The sequence below is a fragment of the Tachyglossus aculeatus genome, chromosome 6 (assembly GCF_015852505.1).
Source record: "Tachyglossus aculeatus isolate mTacAcu1 chromosome 6, mTacAcu1.pri, whole genome shotgun sequence".
In the NCBI taxonomy this organism is placed as follows: Eukaryota; Metazoa; Chordata; class Mammalia; order Monotremata; family Tachyglossidae; genus Tachyglossus; species Tachyglossus aculeatus.
In genome coordinates, this window is record NC_052071.1 from 11,284,747 (window position 1) to 11,295,212 (window position 10,466).

Consider the following 10,466-nt stretch of genomic DNA (forward strand, 5'->3'; position numbering starts at 1 on the left):
GAGTCCCAACACTCACCTCCTCTGCAATCTGGCATTCCCTTTCTAGACTGTGAGCCCACTGTTGGTACGTTGCCAACTTGTGCTTCCCAAGCGCTTAGTACAGTGCTCTGCACACAGTAAGCGCTCAATAAATACAATTGAATGAATGAATGAATGAATGCAAGACAGCTGCCCAAAATAGCGAAACTGATAGTAAGGAAGCCGGAGGGTACGATTTAAGGATTCGCTGGAAACAAAGCCGCGGACAATACCACTTTCATCTGGGAGCCAAGTGCTGCAGACAGACAAGTTGGACGCACGGCCATCGGGAAGCTCCGTGAGGATCAGGAAGGATGAAAAAGAGAAAACAGCATAGGTTGGCAAAAGATACACACGGGTCAGCCCAACAAGGGTGCATTGTTGGGCAGGGATTGTCTCTAGATTTTGCCGAAATGTGTTTTCCAAGCACATAGTACAGTGCTCTGCACACAGTAAGCACTCAATAAATACAATTGAATGGATGTGCATAAAGCAGCTGAAGTGTGAATTCCGCATTGACCTTTTCGCTCCCAAACACCCACCTGTAGATGAATTTCACAGCTTGTGATGTCGTCCAGTACATACTCCATCGTTTTCTCCTTCTTGTAATTGACCTCAGTGTCTGTCTCCCCTGCTGGATTGTAGCTTCCCTGAGGACAGGGATCGTGTCTGATAATTCTCTTGTACTTCCCTAAGTGCTTATTACATTCATTCATTCAATCATTCAGTCGTGTTTATAATAATAATAATTAGGTCCTTGTTAAGCGCTTACTATGTGCCAGGCGCTGTTCTAAGCTCTGAGGGAGATACAAGATTATTAGGCTGTCCCACATGGGGCTCACAGTCTCAATTACCGTTTTACAGATGAAGTGAAGCCCAGAGAAGTGAAGTTATTTGCCCAAGGTCACACAGCAGGCAAGTGGCGGAGCCGGGACTAGAACCCAAGACCTTTTAACTCCCAGAGGACCTTTTAACTCCTTTTGAGAGCATGGATTGTGTCTATAAAGTCTTTTGTACCCTCCCAGTGTTTGGTGCAGTGCTGAAGTGCTCAATAAATGCTATTGAGCTAGAGAATGCTAGAGAAGCAGCGTGGCTCAGTGGAAAGAGCCCGGGCTTGAGAGTCAGAGGTCATGGGTTCTAATCCTGGCACCGTCACTTGTCAGCTGTGTGACTTTGGGCTAGTCACTCCACTTCTCCGTGGCTCAGTTCCCCTATCTGTAAAATGGGGATTAAGACTGTGAGCCCCACGTGGGACAACCTGATTACCTTGTATCTCCCCTATGCTTAGAACGGTGCTTGGCACATAGTAAGCGCTTAACAAATGCCATTATTATTATTATTATTATTATTATTATTAAGTGATTGATTGTTAATCTGTATTTTAGAGCTGGGTCCAGCAGGCAATCAGATGGGGAGGCCACAAACCCTTCCCCCCCTCCCCATTTAGGTTGAAAAAGACCCTTCAACACCTAAGTTTGGTCGTGATGCATTCCACACTCAATAATGGCTCATGAATGGCTTTACGCACTTGATGTTCTCCCCATCTTTATAATAATAATAATAATAATATTGATATTTGCTGGGTGGTTACTATGCGCCAAGCACTGTTCTAAACACTAAGGGAGACACAAGATTATTAGGCTGTCCCAGGTAGGGTGCACAGTCTTAATCCCCATTTTCCAGATGAGGTATATGAGGCACAGAGAAGTGAAGTGACTTGCCCAAAGTCACACTGCTGACAAGTGGCAGGGCTGTGATTAGAACCCACGACCTCTGACTCCCAAGCCCGGGCTCTTTCCACTAAGCCATGCTGCATTAATAATAATAATAATAATAATAATAATAATAATAATAATAGTAATAATAATGGCATTTATTAAGCGCTTACTATGTGCAAAGCACTGTTTTAAGCGCTGGGTAGGTTACAAGATTGTCCCACAGGGGGCTCACAGTCTTAATCCCCATTTTCCAGGTGAGGTAACTGAGGCACAGAGAAGTGAAGTGACTTGCCCAAAGTCATACTGCTGACAAGTGGTGGGGCTGTGATTTGAACCCACGATCTCTGACTTCCAAGCCAGGGCTCTTTCCACTAAGCCATGCTGCATTAATAATAATAAAAATAATAATAATAATGGCATTTATTAAGCGTTTACTATGTGCAAAGCACTGTTTTAAGCGCCGGGGAGGTTACAAGGTGATCAGGTTGTCCCACAGAGGGTTCACGGTCTTAATCCCCATTTTCCAGATGAGGTAACTGAGCCCCAGAGAAGTGAAGTGACTTGCCCAAAGTCACACTGCTGACAAGTGGCGGGGCCGGGATTAGAACCCACAACCTCTGACTCCCAAGCCCAGGCTCTTTCCACTAAGCCACGCTGCTTTAGTCTCACAGCACTTATGTCCATGTCCGTAATTTATATCAACGTCTGTCTCCCCCGGTAGACTGTAAGCTCACTGTGGGCAGGGAACATGCCTTCCAACTCTTTCGTATTGTACTCTCCCGAGCGCTCAGTACAGTGCTTTGCACACAGTAAGCACTCAGTAAATAGCAGATGAAGGCCCAGCAGGATCCGCTGTTGAAGGCAGTCTCAGTTATTCTGTTTGCTCCCCTTGAAGGAAGGGAATGTGTTTCTCCTTTCAGGTGTACTCTCCTTAGAGCTTAGTGTAACATTGCTTCGCCTCCAGTGGGTGCTCATTAAATAGTGATAATTATGGTACTGGTTAAGCGCTTATTGTGTGCAGAGTAATAATAATAATAATAATGGTATTTGTTAAGCACTTACTATGTGCAAAGCACTGTTCTACTGTCCTTATCACTGGGGTAAGATGTAATAGAAGCCAATTGGCTGTGATCCTTGCCCCATGTGGGGCTCACAGTCTTAAACAGATACAGGAGAATGGGTATTTTGTCCCCGTGTTCCAGGTGAGGAAACTGAGGCATCAAAAACCATTGCAACTACTGCAGACTGTATGTGCTACATGTGCCAGTTGTTTTACCATGCAACGTCAAAGCAACTTAAATGCCCTTGACCCACTGAACATTAGATAGTCTTCTCCCTTTCCTTCGCAACCCTCACCTCCTGGCCTGTGTAGTTGCGCCGCTCCGTGTTAGCGGCAGGTGTATTTAAATAATAGATTATAAATAATAAATAAATTATAAATAATAATGATGGCATTTGTTAAGCACTTACTATGTGCAAAGCACTGTTCTAAGCACTGGGGAGGTTACAAGGTGATCAGGTTGTCCCTCGGGGGGCTCACAGTCTTCATCCCCATTTTACAGACGAGGTAACTGAGGCCCAGAGAAGTTAAGTGACTTGCCCAAAGTCAGCTGACAAGTGGCAGAGCCAGGATTTGAACCCGTGACCTCTGACTCCAAAGCCCGGGCTCTTTCCACTGAGCCACGCTGCTTCAGGAACTTTCCGTCTAAAGGGGGAGTTTGCAGCCTACAGGCTTTACCACTTAGGACCTCTTTTTTTTTTCTTTATCCCTCGAGAGGAACTGTTATTTCTCTGAATTAAGATTATCGCTGCAGTGCAGCTAGAAGCATGATGGGTCGAATAGGTCCCATGCCGTTCTAGGTAATGAATATATACTTCCCGCTAACGGTTTTATGAGCCAATCCGAGTCCATATCAAGCTTTTCCATTCCATCGGTACAGCGCCCGGGGGTCGTTCTGCCGGAGGTTGACGTAAGGAAATGAGGTCCCCGCGTCCCCGTCGGCAGGGAGCCCTAGTTCAGAGCCATCGATCCCGGAACCGTGACCATCAGGAAACGTTTATTCTGGGCCGGATGCAGGGGCTTGGCACTGAATGAAGCAACAAGTTCATTTTTGCAAAAGCAACGTGAATTATAGGATGAAGCCCAAAGTCATGAAATGACTCCCAGAAATAATTTGGCTTGGAATAATACCAGCAGGATTAGGGATTGTGGTATTTCTTCAACTCGAACTGTGTGCCGGGTGCTGTGCATAAGCGCTGGGATGGATGCAATACAATGGGATCAGACGCAGTTGATTCTTTCCCCGGCCTTGATTTTTCAAAGCGGGGGGAAAAAGATATGGTCACCAGGACTGGAAATTTGAATGACAGTGATGATGTTGATGATGAAGATGATGGTATTTATTAAGCACTTACTATGTGCCAAGTACTGTTCTAAGCTTTGGGGTAGATATTAGGTAATCAGGTTGTCCCACGTGAGGCTCACAGTCTTTATCCCTATTTTACAGATGAAGTGACTGAGGCACAGAGAAGTGAAGTGGCTTGCCCAAAGTCACGCAGCAGGAACCGGGATTAGAACCCATGACATCCAGCTCCCAAGCTGGAGAGCTGGAGTTCTTTCCACTAAGCCACGCTGCTTCTGACAAGTTCTGCAAGCATTGCCTAACTAACTTCTAGACTGTGAGCCCACTCGTCTAGATTGTGAGCCTGCTGTTGGGTAGGGACCGCCTCTATATGTTGCCAAGTTGTACTTCCCAAGTGCTTAGTACAGAGCTCTGCACACAGTAAGTGCTCAGTAAATACGGTTGAATGAATGAATGAACCCACAGAGGGTTGGGGAATCAAAGAACCGCGTTCTTATCAAATTTCCAGTTTGGCAAATCAATCAATCAATCAATCAATCGTATTTATTGAGCGCTTACTGTGTGCAGAGCACTGTACTAAGCGCTTAGGAAGTACAAGTTGGCAACATATAGAGACAGTCCCTACCCAACAGTGGGCTCACAGTCTAAAAGATATTTTGAACTGGCTTTCTCTTCCACTCCATGAACTCACCTAGTAATAATAATGATGGTATTTGTTAAGCGTTTGGGATTGCCCTGTTTAGGAGTAGGTAGGGTGTGGTGGGGCTGGGGGGGTGTTTAGGGGACCCCCAACTTACAAGCCACGGAACTCCAGAATAATTTTTCGGCCAGCACGTAGTACGGTGCTCTGCACACAGCAAACGCTCAATAAATACGATCGAATGAACGAATACAGTGCCTGGCACACAGTAAGCGCTTAACAAATAGCAGAATTATTATTATTCTCTTGGTTGAGAATGAATTTCTAGCCTCATGAGAATCAGCGTGGCCTAGTGGAAAGAGCCTGGGCCTGGGAGTTGGAGGACTTGGGTTCGAATCCTGGCTCTGTCAGTTGCCTACCTTCTTTGGGCCTCCATCTCCTCAACGATAAGATTGGGGATTCAAAACCTGTTCTCCCTTCTACTTTGACAGTGACTCTCATATGGGACCTGATTACCTTATATCTATCCCCATGCTTAGAACAGTGTTTGACCCAGCGCTTAATAAATGCCATTATTATCAATATTAATCTGTACTCTTACCGTGGGCCTTTTGGAAGATTTATGAGCTGGAAGGTCTGATACAGAACCCGAACCTCCGCCGCGCCCCACTGAAAATGCCAGGAGGGCCTTGATGGATGTCGGAATAATTTTCAGTGTGTTTGACTCGTGTTTCTGAACTTATGTTGGCAGAAGGCTTACTAGCATCGAGAGACTGTGGATCCCCTGGCCTTTTTATTTTCAAACTTCTGTGTGCCTTGCACCAAATCTGTTCCTGTTCAATTTGTGACAACTTTCAGACCAAAGACGTCATTACCCTGCAATCGCAGACTTCACCATGCAAATTCAACTTCACTGCTTCTCAGTTGTGCCCTAATTATAATGATCGTGAGGCTGACCCCTCAATCATTCAATCAGTGGTATTTACTGAGCACTTCCTGGGTGCAGAGCACTGCTTGGGAGAGGATGGTGCAACAGAGTTGGGAGACGTAATTCCTGCCCACAAGGATCTTACATTCTAGAGGATTTAGAGGGATTTTTCCTCCGGGCTGCCCATGCTCCCATATTATTATTGTTGTTTTTACTATTTATTAGTAGTATTTGTTAAGTGCTCACTATGTGCCAGGCACTGTACTTATCACAGGAGTAGATACAAGCTAATCAGGTTGGACACAGTCCATGTCCCACATGGGGCTCGCAGTCTTGAGCTCCATCTTACAGATGAGGAAACCGAGGTCCAGTGAAGTGACTTGCCCAAGGTCACCCAGCTGATGAGTGGCGGAGCCGGGAATAGAACTCAGGTCCATCTGTCTCCCAGGCCCACTAGGCTAAGCCCCTCTTTTCCTCTGCTTCTCCTCCCCTCCCCATCGCCCCGACTCCCTTCCTCTACTCTATCCCCCTCCCTGCAGAGCTATTATTCTATTCTCTATTATTATTATTATTATTATTATTATTATTATCATCGTTCTATTATTCTACTTATTTTATTAGTGATGTGTATATATCTATAATTCTTTTTATTTATATTGATGCTACTGATGCCTCTCCACTTGTTTTGTTTTAGTTGTCCATCTCCCCGCTTCTAGACTGTGAGCCCGTTGTTAGGTAGGGGTTGCCTCTATTTGTTGCTGAGTTGTACTTTCCAAGCGCTTAGTACAGTGCTCTGCACACTGTAAGTGCTCAATATATACAATTGAATGAATGAATGAATGAATGAATGAACTAGGCCCTACTGTTTCTCCTGTGTGGTACAGCAACAATCTTCGAAGAAGCCCGGTGATTTCTCCATTTTTTGGTAGGGAAAGAGACATTCTGAGACGCGTCCCCCTCCATCGTCACGAGGTTTGCCACCCCCCATCTGGTGCTCTTAATGACAGCTGAGTGTTCATTTAATCGTATTTATTGAGTGCTTACTGTATGCAAAGTATTGTACTAAGCGCTTGGGAGAGTCCAATATAACAACAAGCACACACATTCCTGCCCCAATGAGCTTGAAGTCTAAAGGAGAAGACAGACATTAATATAGGTAGATAGATAGATCTACTGACTGAACTCCTCACCTCATGACCAGAGAACATGATTACCAGCTCTGTTGTATTGGACTCTCCCAAGCGCCCTGCACAAAGATAGCCCTCAATAAATACCACTCATCGGTTGATGCGATGGCGGAGTGAACTACATTAGCAGAATGAACTGGGAAGTGGCTTGGCCCAGTGGAAAGACACTGGGCCGGGGGCCCAGAGGACCTGGGTTCTGATCCTGCTCCTTGCCAGATGTGTGACCTTGGGGAAATCACTTTGCTTCTCTGCGCCTTGGTTTCCTCAACTGCAAAACAGATTCAGTACCTGTTCTCCCTCCTACTTAGGCTGTGGGCCCCACAGCTGGGTTCACTTGTATAATAATAATAATAATTATGATATTTGTTAGCACTTACTATGTGCCAAGCACTGTTCTAAGCACTGCACTGAGCGTAGTGTGTGCCACACAGAAAGCACGTAACAAATAGCACAAAACGAATGGCCTGCTGTTGAGAACGGGAACGTTCCCTTTCGCTGATCATTTTAGGGGTCATCATCATCATCAATCGTATTTATTGAGCGCTTACTGTGTGCAGAGCACTGTACTAAGCGCTTGGGAAGTACAAGTTGGCAACATATAGAGACAGTCCCTACCCAACAGTGGGCTCACAGTCTAAAAGAATAATAATGTTGGTATTTGTTAAGCGCTTACTGTGTGCAAAGCACTGTTCTAAGCGGTGGGGAGGTTACAAGGTGATCAGGTTGTCCCCCGTGGGGCTCATGGTCTTCATCCCCATTTTCCAGATGAGGGGACTGAGGCCCAGAGAAGTGAAGTGACTGGCCCAAAGTCACACAACTGACAAGTGGCAGAGCCGGGATTCGAACCCATGACCTCTGACTCCAAAGCCCGGGCTCTTTCCACTGAGCCATGCTGCTTCTAAGCAAAAAGCAAGTGTAATCAGCAGGATTCGAACCTGCGTGAGGAAACCCCAATGGATTTCTAGTCCATCGCCTTAACTATTAGGCCACTACTACAGCCATAATGATGGTATTTATTAAGCGCTTATTATGTGCAAAGCACTGTTCTAAGCACTGGGGAGGTTACAAGGTGATCAGGTTGTCCCACGGGGGGCTCACAGTCTTAATCCCCATTTTACAGATGAGGGAACTGAGGCCCAGAGAAGTTAAGTGACTTGCCCAAAGTCACACAACTGACAGTTGGCGGAGCTGGAATTTGAACCCATGACCTCTGACTCCAAAGCCCGGGCTCTTTCCACTGAGCCACGCTGCTATGGGTAGTTGTGACCTGGAGGGAAGCACCCCATTTCTAGTGTCCCCCAAGCTCCACGGCAAGCCACGGCGGCCCTGAAAGATCAGCACCCCGCTGGAGCGGAAAACTGGCAAAGGAGAGTGGTCCCCTTTCCAAAGTTGAGAACACCAGGATGATCCTGTCGGTCACTCCACTCACCCGACACCCAAAAAGGGAAGGGAAACACCGGAATGCCTGAGCCGCGCCTGTCATCGAAGCGGCAGCCGGGAGAGCAAGGCCACCGGGAAAAGAATTCAGGGATGAGAGGTAGACACCAATCAGGGCCTGCCGAATCATCGATGATTTCTTTTGGGTTGGCTTGGTAATTTCTTTATTTCTCTCTCCCGGGCCGTGTCCTCGCTCCTGGGCAAGGGCAGCGGCGAATTCCCGTTTTCTCTGTCCATCCCCAAACACCTGACATGGCATTTCCCACATTGTAAGTGCTCAAGAAATGCTTTAAGTGGTGAAGGTGATGAGGGAGCGGAGAGAGAAAGGGGCGGGTGATGGAGGCTTATGAACAAAAGCTCAAAAACCTCCAATTTTCCTTATCTTCTAAAAGCAGTTTTTCAAGTCTGGCTTCAAGGACTTGCTTCAGAATCCTCTCCAAAAATTCACTTCCCTCTGCTTGATCTACTTCTTCCTCGCTCACGCGTCTCTTCTTGACTGACGTGCAACATTTTGTTTGTTCACTCGATCTTCTGGCTTCTTTTCTGGAGCAAATGGAAAAGTTTCTAATCTTAGGAGAAGGTCAGACCTGGGTTGCAGTGTTCCGACTTGGCAAAATATGTGATTTGGCTTTCCTTGACATAGTTTCAACGGGGCTCCAATCTCAGCAATTAAGCTGGAGGTTCCCAAATGGCAGGCTCTCACTTTAGAAGTAGGTTTTGTGGGTGTGCGAAGGGCCTGGCTTCTAAAAGGAGGAAGCGCGACCGCCCTGGAACCAAATCAACGGAGGAAGACAACCGACTCAAATCTCCCCTGCCCCTTCTCCGTTCGCACCCTTTCAGAGCTTCTGCCACGTGTTCTCACAGTTGGATTTGGGGGAGCCCGTCCAGCGGGATGCCTTCGAGGATGGGATGTCCTCTCTCGGGATCGCTGCAGATGGAATATGCCGGGAAGACACGAGTCTCTGGGAAGCTGAGGGAGGAATGAGCAGTGTGGGCTAGCGGAGAGAGCTATGACCCCGGCTCTATCACTTGTCTGCTGTGTGGCAAGTCACTTCGCTTCTCTGGGCCTCAGTTCCCTCATCTGTAAAATGGGGATTTGATACCTGTTCTCCCTCCCACTTAGGCTGTGAGCCCTGGGTGGGGCAGGGATCCCAGTGGTTAAAACAGTGCTTGGCACAGAGAAGGCACTTAAATGCTATTTTTTTCTTGTCATAAAATAATAAGCACAAATACTACTTCATAAAATAAATACAAATACTACTTTACAGTCACATCTTTGTCCTTGTCACCCCGTGACAAGATATTTAAATCGATTAATTTCATAAACCTGGTCTTCCTTTTCTGTAGGAATCATCAGTCAACTCCTATATTGTACCAAGTGCTTAGCATAGTGCTCTGTACACAGTAAGCACTCAATAAATGTGATTGATTACCGTAGCACTTAGGACAGTGCTTGACACACAGTAAGCAGTGAATAAAGAACAATATGGCCTAGTGGAAAGAACACCTGGGTTCTGGTCCCGGCCCTGCCACTGGCTTGCTGTGTGACCCTGGGCAGGTCACTTCTCTTCTCTGGGCCTCAGTTTCGTCAACTGTGAGATGGGGATGCAAACCTGTTGTCCCGCTGATTTAGATGGCAACCCCACGTGGGGCAGGGACTATGTTTGACCTCATTATCTTATATCTACCCTAATGTTTAGTCGAGGACTTGGCACAAAGTAAGTACTTAACAAAAGCCTCAATTATTATTATTATCATTAAACCTCACATCTCCCCTTCGGCAGAAATGACTTCATGCTCAAAATGGTTGAGGTGAGTATTAGGGCTTGAGGTGCTCTGAATTGCAGCTACTCCAGAAGTTTTGACTTCACATTTCTTAATTTAAGTTGTCGTGTATCATAACAGCCCGGACTTTGGAGTCAGAGGTCATGGGCTCAAATCCCAGCTCCGCCAATTGTCAGCTGTGTGACTTTGGGCAAGTCACTTCACTTCTCTGTGCCTCAGTTACCTCATCTGTAAAATGGAGATGAAGACTGTGAGCCCACTGTGGGACAACCTGATCAACTTGTAACCTCCCCAGCGCTTAGAACACTGCTTTGCACATAGTAAGCGCTTAATAAATGCCATTATTATTATTATTATTATCATTATCGTAATTCCCCCCCACACTTTCCA

The 10,466-nt window shown here is 46.3% G+C and overlaps 1 non-coding gene across 1 annotated transcript; it reads right to left on the minus strand.

Annotated features, from left to right (window-relative positions):
• Positions 1–7,768: 7,768 nt before the first annotated feature.
• Positions 7,769–7,850, minus strand: TRNAS-AGA. Its single transcript has one exon. It is a non-coding gene; the product is annotated as a tRNA-Ser (tRNA).
• Positions 7,851–10,466: the final 2,616 nt, after the last annotated feature.